At 46.8% G+C, this 24,420-nt stretch overlaps 1 protein-coding gene across 8 annotated transcripts in view; it reads left to right on the forward strand.

Moving 5' to 3' along the window:
• The window catches only part of Sorbs1 (sorbin and SH3 domain containing 1), a 226,687-nt gene that overhangs the window by 27,811 nt on the left and 174,456 nt on the right, over positions 1-24,420 (forward strand). The window contains exon 1 of one of the 8 annotated variants that reach the window (XM_029472828.2): positions 5,041-5,391. The exons of 5 other annotated variants lie outside the window; for them this stretch is intronic. The gene's annotated coding sequence lies outside the window, so the exon portion shown is untranslated. Of the gene's footprint in view, positions 1-5,040; positions 5,392-15,802; positions 16,197-23,445; positions 23,772-24,420 lie in introns of those variants that run through there. 2 more of the 8 variants (XM_029472832.2, XM_029472831.2) reach the window with 2 other exon arrangements.

Here is a 24,420-nt window from a genome sequence, read left to right on the forward strand (position 1 = left end):
CCCTGAATCAGTCTCGCTCTGTTGTCGTGATTGTGTAAAACCCGAGCTGCTCTGTGTCTGTGTCACACTGTGGATATTCCCCTCCGTCCCCCCAGCCTAGCAGCCCCCATGGACTCCCAGCCTTTTTAGGCCATGCACAGCTAGCTCTCCTCACTCAGGCCGGTTTGTGGGCCCTGCAAAGACGTGGTATGATGAGTGTTGGGCGATTGGGTGTTCTGTCTAGGGGAGCTCTTCGGGGTGGCCATTCAGGGGTGCTCCCAAACGAACCTTTTGACCTGGAGAAAGTTGGGAAGAAGATGATTAACCTTTTGAATGTTTGATATGCAGAGTTTAGAAGTCAGAACACTATTAAAAATACGCAGGTAGCTGTAGCTACTTCTCTTCCGTGTCTGCTCTCCTCCTTAGGCTCAGTTAGGCAGAGTGAGCTGAGCGTGTAGTCCAGTTTTCCCAGTGCGTTTCCAGTGTTTGTTTTTGTCCCAGCATATGGTCAGGGGCATTCCCTTCCTCAGTCGTTATGTCACTCAACAGATAGTTTCTTGTGTATTCTTCCCCGATGTCTGAAGGCAGGTTCATGGATAAAGGGGAAAGGATAGAATAGTTGCTTGTATCACTTAACAGTTTGTCCTGGAAACTGTGTCCAGGCAAATGGAGTGTCCTCATTTCGCTACACTGTCTCAGCGAAGCCTTTGTCCTTCCCTTAGTTTACTAATTAATTACTATTTGGGGAAGAAGCAAAAGGCTGTAGGAAGTGAAGACATCTAATTTTAAGACAAGTGCGCTCAGGAGTAGACTTTTATATTGGAAGTCATTCTTAGACAGAAATTTTGTGTTTGGCACATTGGAAGGAATGGCTTTACCTGTTCTGGTCGGAACCCTTAAGGCTGTAGTTCTCAGTCTTCCCAGTGTTGCAACCCTTTAATACAGTTCCTCATGCTGTGGTGACTTCCAACCATAAAATTATTTCATTGCTACTTCATGGCTGTAATTTTGCTATTGTTATGAATCGTAATGTAAATATCTTGATATGTAGCTGCAAAGGGGCCGCAGCCCACAGGTTGAGAACCACTGCCTTACGGTCTAGCTCAGGTGCCTCAGCTCTTTGGCAAGGCTTTCCTGACTCACTGACCACACTTCCTTGGTATCTCTAGTGATCCTCTTATCCTTCCCTCTATCCATCTGTCAATGTCCAACATTATACCAGTCAGTGTTCAGCGAGCCCTTCCTAGTGTCAAGATCTTTGTTAGATATATACTTAGGAAGATGATGTGACCTTTGCTCAGAGAGTTAGAAGAGTGTTAACCTTAGACCCAGGGTGCAGAGGGTGCCTGGCCTCTGTGGAGCTTGGGAGGGATGGGGAGAATTCTGAAGATGGTGCTTGCTCTTTGGTTTCTATTACATTTGCCTTATTTGGGCTGTTAGATCTGTGATCTTTATGTCCTCTCCAGCCCTGGCCCCTGTCCTGTCACTACAGTCCCTGGTGTGGTATTTTGCATTTAGTAGCTATTCAGGCATTTCTTGAACAGGGTGAAAAAAAAGCCCACTTTAGTTAAGTAAACCTAAAAATCAAATGCATTAACATTGCCAGGCAGAGGTGAGGTGTTCTGCACTGCTCTTAGCCGTCATGACCTGTGTGATCAGCTGGTATCCTCTAAGTTACTGCCTTCCCCTCCCTTTAGTCTGTCTCTATCAACCTAAGGAGTTTCTGTCCTTCCCTCTACACGTTAGCTCTGCCATCCTGAGAAAACACCCTCCCTGACAGTGCTGCAGAAAAGGGAGCCATAAGCCCTCCCCTACTCTGGAATCATGATCCTTTGGGCTCTTCTGTCTGGTGGCTCAGTGACTCTTCCTTTCATCTAATAACTTCAGCTTCCTTTGTAGCTTCCTGGTGCCACAGGGCTGATCGGTCCAGGATAAGAGATACCGAGTCCCGGAAATTGACCTTTTACTACAGTTAAAAAGGCCGCAGGGAGAATGGTGACGACCAGTTGCGTAGCCTTGAGCCCTTCCGTGCCAAGTGGACAGTGGTTAGCATGGCAGGGAGTTCTGGGTCCCCAGCTGTGGTGGCTCAGGAGCAGCAACGGTGTTGGGTTGTCACGGGAGAGGCTTTTGGCCAGATGTTAGCAGCTGGTTTCCTAAGTGTGTAGAAGCAGCCTCTGGGAGGAAGAGGTGAGTTTTGCTTCACAGCCCAGCTTTCCCTCATCTTTCCTTCCCACAGTAGCTTTTCTCAGGAAGTAGGGAGGCCGGATGGTCTCTCTCTCTCTCTCTGGGAAGTCTGTTCTGAGTTGATGTTTTAAATGCAGACTGTGTGCCCGGCACCGCTCTGGAGTCACCGTGGCCTGTGAGATCAGTTATCCTTAAACTTTGGGGAGCAGAAAGACCCTTTGGGGTGCTTATGTGTATTCTTCCCTGTTAGGATGCAAACGCCTGCATTTTTAATATGTTCCCTAGGCTGTGCAGCCTGTGTCTGGATATTTTCAGCTTGAGGTAACAAAACCTAAGCTAAAACGGCTGGTGGCAACTGGGAAACTAATTATTTCTTAAACAGGAGGCGTTTCTTGTGGCCTGTACTGTGAATTGTGACACCCTGACTTGAGACATAGGGTGGGCTTTAGAGTTGACTATTGTGATGCCTGAGTGAGGGCAGCAAGTCTCCCCAGGTCCTGCTCGCCTTGCTGTCATTAGCATTGAGGGCTGCAGCGTTTCCACACCTGTCAGGCTTGCACTTCAGGCCTGAAGGCTACAGATAGATGCTGGCAGTCTCTCGGGACTCGGGAGCTTTTGGAGGAACATCACATACTCTCTCTATCTTCCACTATAGGCTGGGGTTAAGTCTTTCTGAGTCAGTCATGGAGCAATCATTCCTAGTGGAAAGGGATTACACTTCTTGTTCACAGAGTGGAGAAGTGTGTGTGTGGGGTGGCGTTTCCAGACCCAGAGGTAGGGTGGGCTTTACTCTGTGGTAAAACAGGGGCAGTACCCGAACAAACAGAGGCTTGGTCCGAAAGGGGGAAGCAGCATCCCAGGCTGGCAAGGCTCCCACCAGGACCCCCGCACACAGGTGCTTCGCCATACACCCAGGGAATAAATAGGGACAACACTGGCTGTGATGTCCTGTGCCCTCAGGGTTGCTGGAAAGGTTATCTCTCTAGTGCAGCTGAGGAAATGAACCTCAGCGAGGCTTAGTAACTGGTCTCAGAAAAAAACGCTTAGTTGGGGGGTTGGGAGAGAGAAGTGAGTTGTGTGAGACACCATTAGCTCAGAGACTGCAGACATCTTTAACATCTCTGATGTCCAAGCAGCCCCCTACAATTCTCCACCTCCTCCTCCATGGTGGTAATTATTCCTGGCAGGAGGCCTTCTTCAGGCCAAGAGTAAAATCTACCACACTTTCTCTACCCCCAAGTTGATGATGCATGAAAAAGGATAATAGTTGTGTGAGCTCCTGTTTTTTGTAAGGGAGGTCAACCTGTCATCCCTTGTGCCCAACGTGCCGTGCATATATTGCTTCAAATCTGAGACGTTAACCTATGAGGCTTGGTGTATCATCCGTGCTCTATGGATGGAGAAACAGAGGTGAAGGGGTGTGGCTGGAGGGGGGGGGTGGTTTGCACAGTTTAGGAGGCAGACTGCCTGCCTCCTGGCCGTGCTACTTCTCCATGCAGTCAGTCCAAGGCTTATCAGTGGTGGCCAGCTTTGTTATACCCCTGAAGGAAGGCACTCAGGAAAGGGGGTTTCAGTGTCATGGGTTTCCAAAGGAGCTGAATGTTCCTCAAGGGAATAATTCTCAGGGCAGTAGGAAACATATCCTGAGCACAATAAACACAAGAGAGAGTCAGGAAATCTTGTTTCAGTATCACAGATAAAATGTGACGAGACGGGGCAAAACCCTCAGAAAGGCTTCAAAGGTTGTTGTCTTCAAAAATGGGAGGTTCTGAGGGTAAGGAGCCAGTGCTGACCGAGTAGACTCGTAATAAATGTGGGTAGCATAGCAGCAGTGGGTAGAGCATCTCACCACTTCTCTGGGAGCCCCCGTTCTGCTGCTGTCCTTTCTGGGCAGTGCCCACATTTACAAAGCAGGGTCCTGACTTGCTCAGTGGGTAGAAGGATCAGATCAGAGAGGTGAAGGGGGAGTCTGCAGAGCCGTGCAAAGCATGGCACAGGGTTGAGACTGCCGTGTCTTAAGCTTAGTGCAGCCTCCCTGGCTGAGAGCTTTTAGTTGCCCAGAGTATGTGGACTCACCACATCTGGTTGGAGGGCAGCAGTCTAGCTTTGGCCTCTCTTTTTCAGTGGAATCTTCTGTCTGCAAACCTCCTCTCTCTTGAGTTTGGAGTCTCTCTTTTGGCTTGTGCCCTGGGCAGTCTTGGATGGGAGACTGCCACCTTGCCAGAGGCCCGTGGGGAACTAATGAGTGGTGTAATGAGCAGAGAGAAGTGCCTATGCTCAGTGTGGGAGGGAGGGAAGGGGGAAAGAAGGGGAGAGGGAGAGAGAGAGGGAGACAGAGAGAGTGGGAGGCAGAGAGAGGGGAAGAGAACAGGTGGTCATGTTCTAGAGAGTCCTCTCAGAGACTCCTGTGCCAGGTATGGAAGAGTGAGGAGGAGGGGGTTGTGCACGGAGGGTGGACCACAAGTGTGTCCAAGGGGCATCAATCTGAGGCTCTTTCCAAGTACAGCATACACCAGTCTGATCATCCTGGCTCTGGAGAGAAAATAACTCCATCTTTCAGATATGAGCAAAAGAAATAACAGGCAGCCCTCCCGCCGCCTAGTGAAACCCATCTCCAGCTCGGTAGAGTTTTGAGTCTTCGTGGTAAGGTGCTGGATTAGTCTCTTCCTTCCTCTTTTTCTGCCCAGGCCCCGTTCATTAAACACCTTCTCAGTATTTGTTTTGCAAGTGTAACATGGCAGGCTGAGCTCGGAGCTGAGGTTTCACAGACAAAAGTCCTTGCCCTGGAGGAGCTGTCTCATAGGTAAACAAGATGATTACAAAGACGTATGAGAAGTGCTAACAGGCATGAGCAGGGTCCTGTGGGAGAAGGAGGAGGTGGCATCAGAGCCGGATTGCGTGGGAAGCGTGCCAGTTGCAGCCGCATCTTGGAAGGCATCCTAGGCAGAGGGAAGTTACAGCCTTCATTCTCGCAGTGAAAAAGTTCATGAAGACATGCCCCGTGATAGAGATGGCTGGTGTCCAGCCCATGCCCTGCCGGTGCTCCTAGTCGGGTGCCTAGGAAACCGCGTGACTGGAGTGTGGACAGAGTTCTCCTGCAACAGAAGAGCTCTGTTTAATTCAGTTAATATTTATTTACCAGTCTTTCTCAGAGTGGACCCTGTGTAGTGATCTTTGTGGATCTGACATTAATGGCTTACTTCATTTTCTGTTTCTGTGGCAAAGTAGGTAAGTCCGGATGCTTTATGGAGAAAGTTTATTTAGATCATAGTTCTTGAGACTCAAGAGCTTGTCCCCTAGCATCTGCTCTGCTCCAGAGAGGGTTGCCTGGTGGGTGGTATCACAGGGTTGGAGCACTGTGAGGAAAACATGGTGAGACAGGAAGGAAGGGGCCTGGAAGGAGACAGAGTCTTTCTAACAGTCTCTCTAACAGACTATTTTCTTGGGAATTAACCAACTCCAGTGAGGCTTCGATTCATCCATTTCTGAGAGTGTCTCCCTGTCTTAATTTCCTTCAACAGGGTTCCACCCCCTAAAAGTTCCAGTTCCTCAGTACTGCCACACTGGGACCTAAGTTGTCAGATTTAGACTTTTGGGGGACAGTCAAAGTGTACCTAGATTGTAGATATGTTTGGACATCTCTTACTTCCATGGCTTCCACTTTTTTTCTCATTCATACTGGACCAGTTCAGTCTTTGTTAAAAGGCTAGTGTGGAACCACATACCCTAGACTAGCAGGGGCTGCTCGTTAACACTCAGGACCCTTCCCTATTATAAGTGGTTTTTAATGCACAAAATAAACAACAGCTTTTCTTAGCTGCCCAGGAATTCCTACTTTCTTATCCTTTACCCTCAGGTATCTCTTAAGCAATTTCTATCCTAGGTCTTAACAGTTAAGAGTGTTGTCCTGTGGTTTTGTTCACTCCTGTTTCTGTCGTTTTGTCTTGTGGCTTTCCTCGTTCTTGTAAGTGCAGATGTCCAGCTAATAAATTGTGACGAACCCCTTGGCATTACCCAGGCAGTGGGGATCCACAGCTGCCTTTAAGCTGTGAAAGGGGTAGAGACCATAGTTACCAAGAAGGTAAGCCTTTTCTGTTTTCCTCCAGGGTCTTGCGTGGTTCTCTGCTCACAGTAGGTACATTGGAAGTGTTGTTAGCAGAATGGCTTTAACATAAAAATCACTATTGTGGTGTGTGTGCACACGTGCACTAGCATGCAGTGGCTTGTGGGTAGAGGTCAAAGGTCAGCTTCATAGCCTTGTTCTCTCCTTCCAGCTTTGTGTGGGTTCCTGAAATTGAACTCGGGTCCCCAACTTTTGTGGCAGTTGCCTTTACTCATGAAGTCATCCCACTGGCCAAGAATAGCTTTTTATGATATGCCAGTTATTCAGCTAGATTAAAAGCATGGAGTTTGAAGGGTGGATTGGTATGCTTTTGAATTTGCCCGTAGTTCTTTGCATGTTTGACTTTAATGGAAATTACCTGTTAGATGCAGGATTAGTGGCCGTGTAGAACAGCAGAGGGAGAAAGGCAGATCTTGTGTGTGTTTTCAGTACTTTGGTCATCTGATAGTTGTTCACTGTTAGTCACTTGGTTAGATAATCCCAAGAGTTAGTTAGCAACATCTCTCTTTTGTGTTGAGGGAAACTGAGGCACGGAAGTGTAGCAGTTGGTATAAGTTTATCCAATGAGACTATTGGTAGGCTAGCTCACCAAGAGTCAGTTGTGACTTAGAAAACATCCCCTCTCTACTGCATCACGTACAAGCTCAGTATAGTTTTATGGAACTGAGGTGGTGTGGATGTCAGCACCATGCTGTCTTGGAGTAGATAGGTGCTTTGTCACCTTTCTGTCACTTGGCTGTTTAGCTTCTGCTTGTTCCCTTCGAGGACAGGAGCCCTCTGCTTACTTAGCCAAACCACTGTACTTTCGAGTATGTATGTTGTCCCTGTTCTTGGGAGGTAGAGGCAGGAGGATTTAAGTTCAGGGTCATCCTTGGATCTCTTGTAGCCCAGGCTAGCTTAAACTGTACTGCTGAGGATGATTTTGAACGTCCGATCTTCCACCAATACCCAGAGTGCTGCATGTGTCAGTGTGTGCCACCATGCCTGGTTTTATGTGGGTCTGAGATAAACCTAAGGCTTTGGGCATATTAGGCGAGTGCTTTGCCAACTGAATTATATCTCTAGCCCAATAAATTCCTTAATATGCACTAAATTCAACTTGTGCTCCTGTTCTCTTGAGCACCCATGTCTCCTTTTGTGTGTGTGTGTGTGTGTGTATACACCCATGGGCAGATGTGTGTGTCCTTGCATGCATACAGAGGCCAAAGGAGGGGGTTCCTGCTCTATCTCTGCCTGCCTTGCTCTTTGAGACAGAGACTGTCTGTCAACCTGGAGCTCATTTTATAGAACACATTCTCCCACTGGACTTGCATTACAAGTTCATTGGTATAGTACACGTTGTAAAATGTTACGAGCTAATTACTAAGTGTAGTGACAGCTCTTTCTTCTAGGGAGTAGCTCTTACAGTCTTGCCTGGTCCCTGGGCCACAGCATCAGCATCACCTGGGAACCCTCCAGCTCCACCCATAGCCGAGAACTCTGAAACTCAGGGGTGGGGCTCCCAAGTCAGTTTTACAAGCTCTTGGTAGGTGCTTTTGATACTTGGCCTAGTTAGAGAACTGCTGTAGATTAGAACAGTAGCTCTGGCTTTCTGTTGCTGTGACAAAGACCATGACCAAAAGCAACCTGAGGAGGAAAGGACTTATTTCATCTTACAGCGGAAAGTCCAGCATGAAGGGAAAGCTGGGCAGGAACCTGGAGGCAGGAACTGAAGCAGATGCCAAGGAGGAACTCTGTTTATTGGCTTGCTCAGTTTGCTTATTTGCTTTTCTTTTAAAAAATATTTTAAAAATTAAAGTATAAAGTTATATCATGTAACTTTAATTTATAAAATGTTTTATCTTTAATGATGGTATTTAAATACTTTAACCCCTCTCGTAGCCCACCACCCACCAGAGGTATGGGAAAGAAAAGATACAGGGGAAGTGGACCTGTTTAGAAAGGTATTTTGGAGCAACTCCTGTCTGTGTTGTCTGGAAATCAGCAGTTTAGTTTATAGGTTAGCGGGCAGTGGCAGCTCATTCCACCCCAAAACACTTCACAGCAGTCTAGTTCTGTAGAGTTGGGTTAGCAACAGTGGTGACATAACTTAGCAGAGACAGCCAGGCCTCAGCCTTGGCTCCAGTCAGCAGGACAGACAGACCTGGAGGGACACCAGGAGACGTTCTCAGCTGTGCCTTTCTCAGGGAAGTGAAGATCAGTGAAGACATAGACCCACAGGTGTTGCACAGCTAGCTGTACCAGCAAGCCAAGCTTGCTCTGTCACTTGGAGTCTTATTTATACCCTCTAAAAGGTGTCTTGCCTTAGCATGTGCATCCAATCAGCCCGAGCCCACAGAAGTGGCAAGAAACTGCAGCACACCACCAGAAGTTTTTTGATGCGTTTCTCTCTATGGCGTTCCCACAATGTAGCTTAACTATGCAATGTAAGGCAGACCAATACATGCATGTCCTTAGCGAAGAATCCTTCACAGGTCCTTTCACGTGCTTGCTTTAGCAGAGCATCCTTTCTCCTGTGTCTGCTTCAGTGAAACATTTCTTTATGAGTCTGCCCCAGTCTTTCACCTGTGCTTGCTTCAGGAAAACACTCCTTCATGTGTTTGCCCCAGCAAAACACCTTCTAACACAACTGCCTCTCCAAAGAACCCTTAAGTTTCTACTTTAATATCATTTCACCTTTTTCCTTTCCTCCCCCCTAGGCTACCCCCTTGTGTCTTTCCTCCAATCCTCTGATGCCTTCCCCAGCTCTCTAATTAATAGCCTCTTAATAGCTATTGTTGCATGTGTGTGTGTATATGCCTGAACATGGAAATGCAGCCTGATGAGTTTATTTTTGTTGTTTGTGTATGTGTGGTTTCAGGGATGTTCACTTTACAGTGGATGAACAGGGAGCACATCCCTCTAATTCTCTCTCTCTCTCTCTCTCTCTCTCTCTCTCTCTCTCTCTCTCCTATACACACATCATAAGTTATCTGTATATCTATTGATGTTTTCATTGTTCAGGGCTCGTTTATGCAGGTAGTTCTGGGAGAGACAGTCTCACGGCAGATATCATGGTATTCTGGCTCTCATAATCTTTCTGTCTCCTCTTCTGTCATGTTCCCTGACCATAGATGCAGGAGCCATGCTGTAGATTCTGCCTTTGCGTCCGGGCTCTAGTCTGTTGTGTCAAGTTGTGATTTTGTCAGTTTGCTTCTTTGCATATTCCAGAACCGTCTGCCCAGGCATGGCACTGCCCACAGTGGGCTGGTTCCTTCCATGCCAATCACCAATCAAAACAATGCCCACAGGCCTGCCTACATGCCAATCGTATGGAGGTATTTTCTTATCCTTCTTCTCAGATGATGCTAGCTGTATCAAGATAACAAATTAAGCAGCGTATGTGCACACTAAACTCACCGGAGGGTCTGATCCTAGCCAAGCCTGAGAGTGCCATTCCCACTGCAGGGCCCAGTCGGGAGGGACAGGGTATGGGGTGAGGAGCAGACTTTGCTGTTGACCTGGCTTGGTTTGAGTCTAGGTTCTTTGCTTTCCGTTCCCGAGTCTGTTGGCGAGAGGACCCTGGTCTGGATTTCATACTTGCAAACTGAAAGGATGAAGATCCTCTCCCCAGGGTTCTCATTACAGTTAGTGGGATGATGCTCAGAGGCTTCCTGTGCAGTGTCAGGACAGTCTCTCAGAAGGACTGAATGCACTGGTGCTAGCCAGGGGAGGTTGGAGATAACAGTATTCACCTTCCACCCTTGGCCCTTTTCCTCCATACTACGAATCTTTAAGCTCAGTGGTTCTCAACCTTCCTAATGTTGTGACCCTCATGTTGTGGTGACCCCCAACCATAAAATACTTCATTGCTACTTCATAACTGTAATTTTGCTGTTACCAATTGTAATGCAAATGTCTAATATGCAATATTTCTAATATGAGACCTTGTGAAAGGGTCATTTGACCCCAAGGGTTCACGACCCACAGGTTGAGAAACAGTGCTTTAGGTTTTCTTTCTGGGGGCCAAACTGTTAGCCTCCTCTTTTGGCCAGACTCTCTGTTTTATCTTTTATTCTTCCTTAAAAGGCACCATCGAACCATTGAAATCGACAGCATTTACTTGGGTTATAAAATTATATTTGTTAAAAAATTTCCTAGAGGAGTAGTTGTGCATTTGAGGTGTGTGTGTGTGTGTGTGTTTATATGTTCTTACAGAATTGTATGTAGCAAAAGAGTGGAGTAACCCAAAGCCCATCAGCATAAAATATCTGCACAGTGGAAGGCGGTGCTGACAGGGAAACAATGAAGCAGTTCAAGTGTCAGGTGCAGGCATTGGGTTCTGCGGGATTGGAACTGTGTATATGACGTGCTACGTATGGTTTGTACCAAAGGCAGGGTAGATATTGATTTGCTTGGGTGTTCATAGTTCCTCTAAAAGGGTCCATGAGAAAGGGCAGATGTTGACTGAGGGGGTTACATCTCGGTGGCCTCTTGTGTGCAAGGCCCTGGGTCCAATCCCTACACCACAAAAGAGGAAAAATAAAGAATATAATCTTACCACCCAGGGATTGTGTTTCATATTTTAGCCAAAAGTAGTGGTGTATCCCGATAATCCCAGAACTTGAGAGGCTGAGGTAGGCAGGTAATGCAAACTGGATGACAATTTGGGTTACATGGTGAGAGGATGTCTCAAAAAGACCGAAGGAGGAGGAGGAAGAGGGGGGGGGGGAGGAAGAGGAGGAGGAGGTAGATCTAGGCATCGGTGAGGAAGGAGTTACCGTAAACTGTCTGGTGCCCTTTCAATTATATGATTGGAGTCTATTAAAAATAGTTTTTAAAGCGTCCTGAGCAGAGACCCCCATCTGTGACCTGATGGTGACAGGCTATGTGAGAAGTACGGGGTTTTGTGAGCTGGATGCTGTCCTACTTTTGCTCCTGTTTGAGATTGTGTTACTTGCACTGTGGGCTCTGATGGAACTTGCTACACTGTATCTTTCAGTCTATGTACTTGAGGCGGTTGAGAGCAGTTCCCAGCCTGTGCTTGCTCAGTTGGCTCTGTGTTTGGCCCCGAGGATCGTCTGCATCTTGACTCTGTTACCTAAAGCACCGACTCCTCTGCCCTTTTTGTGCCACCTGAGGTCTTGATAACCCTACCTCCTGAGTCTTCAGCCAAGTCATTGTTGAAGAGACACTGGATAGGGTGTGGCTAAGAATCAAATCCTGCATCAGGCTGCCAGCAACCTTTTTCTAGCTGGCCTAGCTGGTCATCTGGCGGACAGGGATACCAGTGTTTTCCTGTTCACTGCCTGGATGTTAACAGCGTGCCTGGATCGGTGTTAGCGCTGAGGACCCACGGAGGAAGTGAGACCTTTCCCCCTTATCATCAGTTCTGTAATTGTGTCAGGAATCATCATTGGCTGTCAGGGCTTATTTATTTGTAGATCATCTTCTTTCCTGTCTTAAAATAGCACATTGATCCATGTCCCAAGTCCTCAGAGTTCTTTCTGGCTTATGTGATTTTACAGTTGGTCAATAGCAGTTCTAAGAAACTTTTATTATAATTTATTATAATCAGTTAAATATGTATGAGAGGAATTATACCCTGTCTACGGAAAAGCTGAAACCACATTAAAAAAGAAAATGGAAGAATGGCTAAAGCAAATTAGCCATGGCGCTGCTGCTCCACCCTGGCCCATGTTGACATCTGTCTTGCTTCTACCAGAAAACGAAGAGCTGTGCTTCATGGGGGAGAGCCTGCTGGGTAACCTAATTAGTATTGTTTCAGAGGGGTGTGACTCAAATGTGTACAAGGAGAGTGGCAGCGTAGAAGGGGTGGGGGTAGAGGGGCTGGAACAGGAGAGGTGCCACGGGATCTAGGACTCTTTTGATTATCAAGCCAAAATAGAGGAAAATCAAACAGGATTGTATATAATCTGTGGTCACAGCCACGTACCAGATATTTGTGAACAACTACAAGGGCATGTCCCCAAATAATACTATGGTAGAAACATTGATAAATATGACTTTATTTCCCTTGGTTTTCCAAATGAGAGTTGATTCCCTCTCTTAATTGTTTTTCCAAACCCTATATTTGCACACTCAGTTGTGGGAATGTAGGGTACAGAACTTGGCTATAGTTTGGGCTTTCTGGGCCACTTCGCTTAGAGCTATATCTCTGCCCTGCTGTTTCTATACGTGGAGGCCTAGAATGGAATACGGAAGCCAGTCCTGGGAGGAGTCTTGTGGGATTCACTTTGCAACTTGAAAGTTGCAGTCAGATTGTGGGGTGGAGTTGAAATATAATGGTGTAGATTGTTTCCTTGTCCCCAAAGCCTGGTTAGGCCACCCCTTGTTCCTTGGTGCTGAAGTCTTTCTATGTAGCAGGAATGGAGTGACTTCTAAAATTTTTAAGAGCAGAACTGTGAGGTAATGGTTTAGGAGGTGAGCTACCTTGTCACGGCCATGGAGGAGCTGTTCAGATGTTATGTCTGGCAAGCAGATTTCTGACCCTAGCATTCATTCCCACTTGGCACATGCACATGCAGACAACAGGGTGTGCAGATATTATGTGACTTGGCGCTAAAATTTCCCCTGTTCCTAAGTTGAGCTGATAAAATTGACCCAGAGTTTGTTGTAAAGATCGATTTAACCTTCATGTCTGCAAGCACCTGTCAAGTCCTGATCTATAAACAAGTGCACAATACAGCGGAGCCTGTTTTTCCTGTTGGTGAGTGCCAACCTTGTAAGTTGGCTCCAGTGTGTTTTCTAGGTGGTCATGCAGAAAGAACTCTGGCCCTACAGTCGTTACGCTGGCATTTAGTTTATGTACATTCTGCCCACTGATTCTGAGTATGGACATGAAGTTGTTGGAGTGTGGTCTAATGGCATAGAATAACATTTGGCACAGTGTCTCTTCAGAGGTCTTTGTTGTTGATGTTGTCCATAAGAGACTTTCTGCAAGACTCTCAAAGTTGGAGTTGATGAACTGTCAGGATCTGGTACAACGGCCTTACCTTGATGGAGGAAATGCTAAACTAGGAGACATATAGATGTTAAATAAGGGCTCAAGGAATACATCTTGACACTTGGTTTGAGAATGCCATGAATGGTAATTAACAAAACAAGAAAGAAATATGTACTAAGACTCAGGCCTGGCGACACAGGCCTGTAAGCTAAACCACTCAGAAGGCAAATCCAGGATGAATGTAAGTTCCAGTCCTGTCTTTTTGGTTGTTGTTGGTTTTGAGACAGGGTTCCTCTGCGTGGCCTTGTCTGTTCTGGAACTTGTAGACCAGGCTGGCCTCAGTCTCAGAGAGATGTCCCTGCTTCTGCCTCTGCCTCTGCCTCTTGAGTGCTGGGATTAAAGGAGTGCACCACCACCACCACCAGGCTCTGTTGTGTTTTTTCTGCTTGATATTGAGGTTGGAGTTTCTAGGCTCACCATGGAAGGGCCTTGGGTAGTAGGAATAGGTTGTTGTAGGGCAAGACCATCGTGGCTTTGGGATGGGGGAACATGACCAGGTCTTGCTCCTTACACTACTTCTCTTTCTTTATGTTTCCTTTTCTCCCCACTTAATATACTCGATTCTTTCTACTTCCTTGTCCCAGGAATATTTTATGTGTTGCCAGGTTTGTTGTTCGACACAGAAGATGGAGAGTCCTTTTCTTCCCTTTATGTCCTTGATGCTCCATGTTACAGGCTGTCTTTGGCCATTTCTCCCCATACTTTGCTGTACCCATTAAAGTCACTGCAGGCTTTGTGGAGTGGGAGACCCAGGTCATCCTCACACGAATGCCAGCTCTTTTGTGTCCCCTATTATGGTGATGGGGCAATAGGGCAGGGTGTTGGGGTGGCTTTGCACATTCTTGGTTGCAACTGGCAGGGCATAGGAGCCAGTACAGGGGTGGGCCTGTGTGCTGCTGAAGCTGGGCCAGCACCAGGCTCAAAGGCTCAAGTGCTGCTCGGTGCTGACTCCACATTTTGGCTCTTAGGCTTCTGCCGTGTCATTTGTATTGGTCATTTAGCCTAGGCTGCTCCACAGCCTTGTCATCATAGGAATTACACAACATGAGCGTTTTTGACCTTGTAAGGCTTTGGAGAAGAGACTGTAAATTCCTGCTCCGTATAGCAGCTCAGGGGATGGAACGAAGGAGACTTAGTCGGCTGACAGCCCTGGTGTTGGAAGGCTGCCCCTGTACTTGTGCATATGTTGGGCACGTCCCAGAGGGGTTCGTGCTGCAAAGAAGATTGCTGATCAGCGTTAGCCCAAGGAGGTTTGAGGACGGATAAGCTCCTCTTACAGCATGTATTTTCTTCAACTCCCCACCACCGAAAGAGAGGTTTGGGTTTATTAGATACACGTAAGCAGTCTCCTTTTCCTTAGTGTTTATTGTTGGCCTTTCCAAGTTCCAGGCCAGTTTCAGGGGGCCTAGGAAACAGCTTGTCAGCCTCTGTTGTTTTGACGTTCAAAGCTTCTAACAAACCCCAGTTTGGGTCAGAGCTTAGCAACTGCAGCGTGGCTGGGTCCCTGGTCAGGGAGGTGTCATTTCCTGATAGGTTTTGACTGCTAAGCACTCTGTGGGCTCAGTAGTACTGTGTCTCTTCTGAACCGGTCATGCGCTGTACTCTTATATTACTGGAGAGGGAGTGTCCCCAGAGCCTGGGGTGGTGAGGTCACTTACCTGGGTCACAGAGCCGTGGAAGAACCTGAACTGGAATTATCTCTTTTTCCAACCAAGTCTTAAATCCCATGTGCTGATTGTGTGTGTGTGTGTGTGTGTGTGTGTGTGTGTGTGTGTGTGGTGGTTGAATAGGGTCCAGGCACACACACTTTGCAATCAACTTGTCTGGGCTCCAGGTTGCAGCTGAGTTATTTATTTACTTTGCTTATGAGCATTGGCTTAACCTTCCAGAGTTTCAGTTTCCCTTGTAGGATGGCGACTGCCCTTCTTGATAGGTTTTGAAGCTCTCCCAGGCTTGTTCCCAGTACATGTAGGCACTCAGTAGTTGGCACTCGGCAGCATTATTTTCCATACCTTGCTGTAGATTTCTGGCTCTGCCGGGGTCTGTTACAGGGAGATCTGCAGTAATCCCCAAACTTGCATGGCACCCTGCACCATCTTCCTTTCATTTAATGCAAACCTTGTGAGCAGACCAAGATCTGGGTTGGTGCGCACCCGTTAGAAGAGGATGCCTGTGGATTTAAGCACTGTGCATTCCACAGTCAGCCATTTTGGCTCAGTTTCAAAGCAGAAGCAGATTAGGGATGTGTGTGTGTGTGTGTGTGTGTGTGTGTACGTGTGTGTACATGTGTGCGTGTAGAGGTTGGAAGTCAACCTCTGGTGGGGTTCCTTCTCAAGTGTCACCCACTTTGTGTTTTCTGATAGGCTCTCTCATTGGCCTGAAATTTGCCAAGTAGGCCAGGCAGGCTGATTGATCAGTGAGTCTCTGGGATCCTACCATTTTTGTGTTGTTGGCTATGGGGCTCAAACTCAGATCTCCATTCCTACACAGTAAAGTCTTCAGTGACTGCTGTCTCCTCGTCCCCAGACAGATATTATTGGGTCAGGAGAAGTTCTATGTGCTCCAGGTAGCCTTGAGTCACAGACACTCTGACTTGTGAGCTATCTGCCCATAGGACTTCCTCTTGCCTTTACCCTTCCTTGCCCAGCTGTTCGGATGATGATTCAGTCTGCAAACATTTGAGTGTCTGCTGTGTTCCAGGCACAGGGCAAAGTGCGAGGGAGAAAACACACGTTGAGCCTGGAATTCATGAGTCTTATGGTTCATAGGGAAGACATCAGGTCAATAAGAGTAAAGTCATCACAAATCATTTTGAGGCTGCAGTGAGGAAGTGCTGGAGACCACTGAAGCACATGCTAGAGAGACCTGACCGTGTTTAGGGGACCCCAGAAAGCTCTCAAAGAGGTGAGTGTTGAGCTGATAGCGGACAGTCAGAAGCAGAGAGGAACAGGGGATGGTGGTACAACCTCTGAACTTATCATCTACTTCTTTTCCCGTGGTCTTTTTGGAACCAGTCAATTGTCATTTGTCTTTGGTGTGCTTGGCACCGTGTACTTTGTCATTTGACTCTCCCAACTCACCTTCAAGGTGAGTGTTGTGGCTTCTGGGTGATGAAACCGGCTCAGGGTGCTAAATGCTGTGGACTTTGGTCTCATGTTGGAGGCTAGGACTTAAACCCCTTGGTCCTTCTGTCTCTGTCTTGTGCAGACATGGTTTTGTGTGGCTTGACCTGGTGGTTTTAGCCACTGTCTCCACATCATGTCCTAGGAAGATGTAATGTGGGTTCCAACCTTTCACCTGTAAGTAGACATTCGGTACCCAGCCGCTAAGTCGGGGGCTACTGCCTTTGTCAGGCCTGGGAGTAAGTAAGTCTGACTCTTAGTGGTTTTAATATCACCTTTTCGGTTCATCACCACAGCTTATGGTACTCTTAGAAGGGGAATTATTTCTAATGAGTATATATAAATGCCCAACAGGAGGGGATACCCATGGGCTAGGTACAAAAAGAGCAGATTTCACTCCTGCTGGCAGTGGTATCTCTGGGCTTCGGAGAAGAGACTGGTATGGGCTGGTGGTAACTTTTAATTATTCAGAGTTAAGTCTGATTGCCATGAGATTGTCAGTGAGTGTGTGGGTCTAGGGCTCTGGGTAGGGATAATATCTACCAGCCGTACCTCAACTCCAATCTCCTTATCTCTAAGGCAGGATCATACTGCTGTTTTGTCTCAGGGAGTAAATATATAATAATAATAATAAATAATAAATAAATATATATATTTATTTATTAGGTATTTTCCTCATTTACATTTCCAATCTTATCCCAAAAGTTCCCCACACCCTCCCCCAACTCCCCTACCCACCCACTCCCACTTTTTGGCCCTGGCGTTCCCCTGTACTGGGGCATATAAAGTTTGTAAGTCCAATGGGCCTCTCTTTCCAGTGATGGCCGACTAGGCCATCTTTTGATACATATGCAGCTAGAGTCAAGAGCTCCGGGGTACTGGTTAGTTCATAATGTTGTTCCACCTATAGGGTTGCAGATCCCTTTAGCTCCTTGGGTACTTTCTCTAGCTCCTCCATTGGGGGCCCTGTGATCCATCCAATAGCTGACTGTGAGCATCCACTTATGTGTTTGCTAGGCCCCAGCATAGTCTCACAAGAGACAGCTCTATCTGGGTCCTGTCAGCAAAATCTTGCTAGTGTATGCAATGGTGTCAGCGTTTGGAAGCTGATTATGGGATGGATCCCTGGATATGGCAGTCTCTAGATGGTCCATCCTTTCGTCACAGCTCCAAACTTTGTCTCTGTAACTCCTTCCATGGGGAGCACCTTTATTCTTAAATCACCAGGTTATCCAGACTCAAGTTCTCAGCTTCTGTTTAAAAAAAAAAAAAGAAATCTCCTGTCTCACGATCTTCAGGCACATCGACTGGAGAATTTCCATGTGGCACTGAATGGCTGATCATGTTGTCTCTCAACCTCTGTCTTCCCAGTTGCCCCCCAGCCACTTTTCTCTTTCTTACAGCCAGTGACTGGTTTCTTGTTAAATCTCTTCCCCAATTAAGATGCCCGACCCTTGACTTAATTACCCCCATTTCAGGGGCTGGAGGGACGGCTTAGCAGTTAAGAGTGCATTCTGCCCTTGCAGAGAATCTGATGCATGGCTTCCAGTACCCATGGTGGGGAGTTCACAGCTACCTGCAATTTCAGGGCAATTTCTAGTCTTCTTAGGGGACTTCACTCAGGTGCACCCCATGCACATTATAATGTAATAAAACTCTTAAACAAAATTAACCCCATTGCGGAAGAAGATAGCCTATTAGCAGTGATTCTTACATTTTGGAATTATGTTGAGTAGTTGGCTAAAGGCACAGATTTTTCTGGCTACATTCAGCTATTTTGACTTCTCAGCTCTAGAGAGATCTTAGGGATTCTAATGCCATGTTCTGAGAACCACTCTCAGAGAGATAACCAAAGAGAATTTGACTCACTTTCAGACTGCTCACATGTAGTATGTACCAAACTTGCCACAACTCTCAGGACTTGCTGCTTGGCTAACGAGACCCAGGGATTCCATTATGACTTTGAAGGAGGTCTGTTAAAAGCCGGAATGTCTACTATCAGTATACTGCTATCCAAACTATTTCTGTCTCTGGGCCTGGTGTGCTTCTGAAGGCTGGTGACCTTTGTTGTCTATACTTAATCCATTCTCACAGCTTCTTGGTGAATGTTAGTGGGGTTTGGGGTTTTGTTTTGATTTGTGTGACTGTTTAGCTTCCTCTGGGCTGATTTCATATCTGAAATTATAAGCATGGTGGAAGTAGTGGAATCTACAGAGTGCTGGGTCTACACATAGGCCATTTATGGTGAATGAGGTGGGTTGAATATGCTTTGCCCAGGGAGTGGCGCTATTAGGAGGCATGACCTTGTTGGAGTAGGTGTGGCCTTGTTGGAGTGGGTGTAGCCTTGTGGGGGTGGGCTTTGAGACCCTCCTCATACCTGCCTGGAGTCAGTCTTCTAGCAGCCTTCAGATGAAGCTGTCCCTGCACCATGCTTGCCTGGACACTGCCATGCTTCCTGCCATAATAATAATGGACTGAACTTCAGACCCTGTAAGCCAGCCCCAATTAAATGTTGTCCTTTATAAGGATTGCCTTGGTCATGGTGTCTGTTTACAGAAATGGAAACCCTAAGACAATAATTGGTTCACTATGATGTTTCTAAGATAGAGTGGCTTCCATTTGATCTGTGTAGACATCTCAAATCTATGATCAAAACTGATTTGATCCCCTCAGTGAAATTTCTGGATGGGAAGAGATTGAGTATCAGTCCGTCTAAGAAGACCCCAGCTAAGTTTGGGTCATAACCAAAGTAGGCTTATTAACAAAACAGCAGCATCAGGATGGAAACTGGTCAGACAGTTCCCCCACCCCATCAGTGTATGGAAGAAGCTGACAGAACATGCTGGGTATCAGCTACGGCAACAGATTGCTCATAAGGCTAGCTGAGCGTGTGCATGTGTGAGAGAAAGACACACACACATGTAGAAGATTCTTACTTCAAACATCGTTCTCTCTGGGTCTCTCCCAAGAACGTGTTTTCCTCTTTTAAATCAGTTCCCCCTCCCCCTTTCTCCTACAAAACAGTCAATGTTAGATTGTGTAAAAAAGAAAAGAAAAGAAAGACAGGAAAATAGAAAAAGAACATCAGAAAACAGTCCAAGAATCAGGATTCAAAAGGGCCTGGGCAGACTCAGCATGTTTCCTTAGTGGCTCTTTCTAGCCTAGAGGACTTCTGTCCTGGCATCCAGATCTATCCTTGTAAGATTGCTTCTTGCTTTGTCTGGTTTTTGCCTCAAGTAACTTTCCAATTTATGCTAGTCCTTGCTAATTTTCATGGCCTATTGCATTTGGGTGACTTGTTTTTAAGCTGAGGACAGTAAATAGAACCACAGGCTCAAAGACAGAGCTGTAAGAATCTTTCTAACTGCTCTTCTCTGCCTCGTAGAGATGTCTTAGATCCCCAGGGCTAGGGTCTTATGCCATGGTGTTGCACACCTGAGCTTGATTTTCTTGTCCCTGCCCTGCACTGCTGTGGCAGAGATCCTGGCTTCCTTTTTGCGTTTCTTCTGGGCTGTGTGGAGGTGTGGTCAGAAGAGAGAAGAGGCCTTCTGTCCCTCAGGTTGAGGGAACCATTGAAGTGAGAGTGAACTGGTGAGCGACAGCATTGTTTCTCAGATTGTGTTTGAAATGGGTTGGGAATAACACTTGCTGTGAAAACATTATCAGAAATCTGCAAAATCAACACTCTTTCTTCCTGGTAAACACGAAAGGCTTGGCAGATGCACGTCCCTCACACGTGTTCAGCCAACTGCTGTTCAGGACATTGCGCCTCCCTCTGCGGCTTATGGGTGCTAATTTAAGCCAGGATTGGCATTCCAGTTCTTTGCTGGGTAGAGCAGTGTGTTTCAGTGCTTTAAAACTGTGCCAGTTAATGGTGTAGTTGAACTTCACTGTGGTACGTCCCCTCCATCTGGAGTCATGCAGACCCGACCTCTTGTGCAGGGAGAAGTGAATCTGGGTAATCTCTTTCCATCAGAACCCTCACCCTTTTAGTCACCCCATAACCTCTGTAATTCGAGAGGTTTCTGATTTTGTCAGAAAATCAGCTCTCAAGGTTTGAAACAAATCCAAAAGGGACATTTGCCACCATGTGAAAACTCATATGTTCCTGCTGGTCTTTGGGAATAGACCTCTGTGACTTCTGTGCCCAGAGAAAACTTAGTTTGGAAACATAATGGCTTGTTTGTTTCAACCAGAGCTATCTCTTGGCTTTCTTGGAGGAAATACTCTGGGAAGCCTGAACTGCCTGTTGTATGCCTGCATGCATCCCCCCTTTAAAATATCTTCATCAGCGGATGGCCTGGGAGTCATTGCCCAGAAGAGCACAGTAGAGTGTTCCCTAGTAAGTTATGGAGTGTGAGCTTTGCCAAGTCCTGTCTAGTCTTGTTTAGTCTTTCCCTCATTCCCTCCCTCCCTTCTTTCCTCCTTTCTTTCCTTTGCCCAGGCTGGCCTTGAACTTGTGATGGACCCTCTAGCTTTAGGCTAGAGTTACAGGTGGATGCTACCATGCCTGTCTCTCAGTCCTTTCTTGACATGGACGGAAGCGTATGCTATAGGTACAACTCAGTGTGTTTATTGATACAGTGACATCTGACCAGAAGACCCTGTTAGGAGCCTGTGGGGCTTGGAGGGTAAGGCTGCAGGTAGATTCAGAGCTGGCTGCAATGGCAGATGAGATTTGTTTCTGTAGTGGTCACTCCTGGGCCTGTAACAGCCAAGGCTTTGTATGAGGTACAGTAGAGCTCTAAAGGCAACCATGTGAACTGCACAGATTTCTGAGAAAGATAGACAAAGAGAAGGGGGGGAAGAGGGAGAAGGGAGGGAGGGAGGGAGGGAGAGAGAGAGAGAAGGAGGGAAGGAGAGAGAGAGAGAGAGAGAGAGAGAGAGAGAGAGAGAGAGAGAGAGAGAGAGAGAGAGAGAGAGAGAGAGAGAATGAATTAGTTTTAGAGTCATTAGGACCGAAAAAGCTCTTGTAAGATGAGTCTAGCATCTAGACTACCAAAATATCCTAAGCTGGATGTGGTGGTGCATGCCTAAGTAGTCCTGCTATTTAGGAAGTGAGTGGAGGCAGGAGGATGAGGAATTCAAGGTCATTCTCTGCTACCCAATGAGTCTGACACAGTGTGGGTCACATGAGTGAGACCCAGGCTCAACGTGAAACAGTTCTAGGTGTGGAGGGTAAGGATGACCTGATTTTGAAAGAAGCTTTTTTTTGGGGGGGGGGGGGAGGAGAAGAAGTGGAGCAGGGAGGACCAGGCATTTGGAGTGATCAGAAAGGAGTCCTGATCCTGAGTGTGAGCACTGCCCCCTCTCCTCCCAAAGCAGAAGGCGAGCCCCTCGGGGCTTAGTTTGGATTTACCTCCTGGATCTATTGATGATTTTTGCACATGGGGTGAAGCTTGGGCTGGTGCCCCTGAAACCATACACATTTGGCGGACACTAGCTAATCCCCTTATTTTCCCTGGTTTCTTTTGTAAGAAATGTTCCTTCCATATGCAGCAATGCCCCAGGTCTGTGCTGTTGCCTCCAGGCAGGGGTTAGGCTTTTCTGTCTGTTTTTGTTTGTTTGTTTTTTAATTATCTGATTAAAAATAAATCCCCAAGACCACAGCAGAACCAAGCAGAGCCCATTTGGCTGCGTGGACTGAAGAAAATGCTCCAAATACAGTGTGTTCCAGTTTTAAACACCTGACTTTAGTTTACTCTGTAAACATAAAAGGCAGTATACTGTGTCCTTAGCCGAATAGTGTATCAGTCTAGAGTGGTAGGTCCCACGGGAGAGCAGAATAAAACAGGAAAGCAGGGAGCAGCTGAGGGGAAGCTAGTGATGGTGGGCAGTTCTTGAAGGGAGAGACCAAAAAAAAAAAAAAAAAAAAAAAAGTGTTCTAGAGGCTTCTTCATGTTAGAGCCAAAAATCGGTACAACTGGGATGAAGCCAATTTGCAGTAAAGATCCCACCTCATTGCTGCAATTTATAGATACAAATTCTTAATAAAAAAAAAATCACTCCATCACTTTGAAAAAAGGATTTTCTGGTTGTTGCTTGTTTGCTTTGTGACTATCACGTACAGGGCCTGTTTTTGTAGAACGAATACTTGACATTGACTGACGGCAGATGAAGCAAAGGCCAATTTATTTGCTGTGCTTCCACATAAAATAATTTCCCTCTCACCACAAAAAAGCAAAGGCCTGATTGTTTTGGGGGCATGTTCAAAGAGCTTGTGTGTTTCCATATATGGACGTCCATGTGAACGGGAATATAATGCCTCCCACCTTTCTGTCATGGAGGGGGATGACTTCCTAATTTTTCTAAAGAATGAAAAATATGACCTTAATCAGGAGGATAGCTAAAATAGAATGCTCTTGGTGGAAAATGGGGTGAATAGTTCTTACATAGCCTTTACATGTTACTTGTAAATGGCCGGGGTTAGAATGCATCTGCGCTTGTAGAGCCTTGGCCTTTTCCCTTCTTTTCTTCGCTCCTTTCAAATGTTTTTCTTGGAGCTGGAGAGATGGTTCAGTGGGGAGGAGTACTTGCTGAACAAGCACAAGGACCCAAGTTCAGATCCCGACACCCATAAAACCCCTGGGTGGAGCCGTGTGCATGAGCCTGTAGCCCCAGCATGTGGTGGACCCAGGCAAGAGGGCGAGGGCTGCTGGAGCTGACTGACCTCACTGCAAGTTCAGAGGAAGCAGGACCAGAGGCCTAGTGCACATACTCACCTCACCCCTCAGAGTTATGCATTCCTATAGTTTTAGGAATCAAACCCATGGTGCCTCACCTTCTCTCCTCTAACACCTTGATTCTTCAGCTTCTGGCTTTTTCTTTTTCTGAGACAGTGTTTCCCTGTGTAATGGAGCCCTGGAACTTGCTGTGTAGATCGGGCTAGCCTTGAACTCACAGAGATCTGCTTGCCTCTGCCTCCTGAGTGCTGGGATTAAAGGCACGCACCACCACTGCCTGGCCTGTTTTGTATCTTTGTTTCGGCATTTAAAAATAACTTTGATGCCTTGCCACTTTGAGGACATTAGCTGTTGACTCCCTCTGTGAAGCCTGAGGGGCTTGGCTCTCTTCCTTCTCCTCCTCCCTGTTCACCACCCCGTTTTGTGTTGGGAGGAAGAAAAATCCCGTCTTGCTTTTGTGAAAGTCATGAGTGTCACTCCTGTTCTGAGGGGACAAAGCTTCCTTGTGTGGAGTAAGTAGCAGTTATGGCCTTTGACCTTTCGGGCTATTTTTTAAGTCAGTTTTAAAGTCTGCTCCAATATTCTAATTTACAGGTTTGAATTGGACCACGTATTAGTTACCACTCCATCAACTGGAGAGAGGCAAGGGCCTGCCAATTGGGATTGAAGTTAAGGTACCTCTGGGGGTTGTTTTCCGGACTAAATTATGAACACAGATCCATTTTATTAGTTTTGGCTTTTGTCATAGGAGCAGACTGCCGAGGGAGTACATACAGCCCTAGTGAAGTGACTGTTGGACTCCGGGTCACCTGGGGCGGTAAGAAGGTACCTTCCTTGAGCTCCTAACTATGGGACACTCTCAGAATGCTAGCCTTTGTTTGTATTTGGCTGGCGGTGTACAGGATTTGTGAGCAGTGGGAAGATGTCAGGGTCTCGGGGACCCGGCTAGAATCTGCACGGAGTTCTGATAATGCCACCTTTGCCATAGGGCTGCCCATCGTCTGGGCTTTAGAGTATATCGTGTGTGAGCTATTTCAAAGCGCTGACAGCCTCACTTGGTTCCAGGACCACCCCCAGCCATCTCTGAATTCTTTGCCTGTCTCCAGAGTCCATTCCTCTAGGCTTATCCTGTTTCCTCTGGGCTCCCGAGTGGCTCCCACTGCCTGTCCTTTGCTTGTCTATTTATGGCCTCTCTGGGTTCTAAAGACGCTTCCACTGGGGCTCGTGCCAGTGAACTTACCATCTTTGTCATTCTTGAGGCATGAGAGAAGCCAGCAGGGGCAATGCCCCGTGCTTTCCACTGTGAAATACTTGAAGACTAGG

This window comes from Mus caroli, unplaced genomic scaffold (assembly GCF_978045245.1).
Source record: "Mus caroli unplaced genomic scaffold, Mus_caroli_1 scaffold_20, whole genome shotgun sequence".
Lineage (NCBI taxonomy): Eukaryota > Metazoa > Chordata > Mammalia > Rodentia > Muridae > Mus > Mus caroli.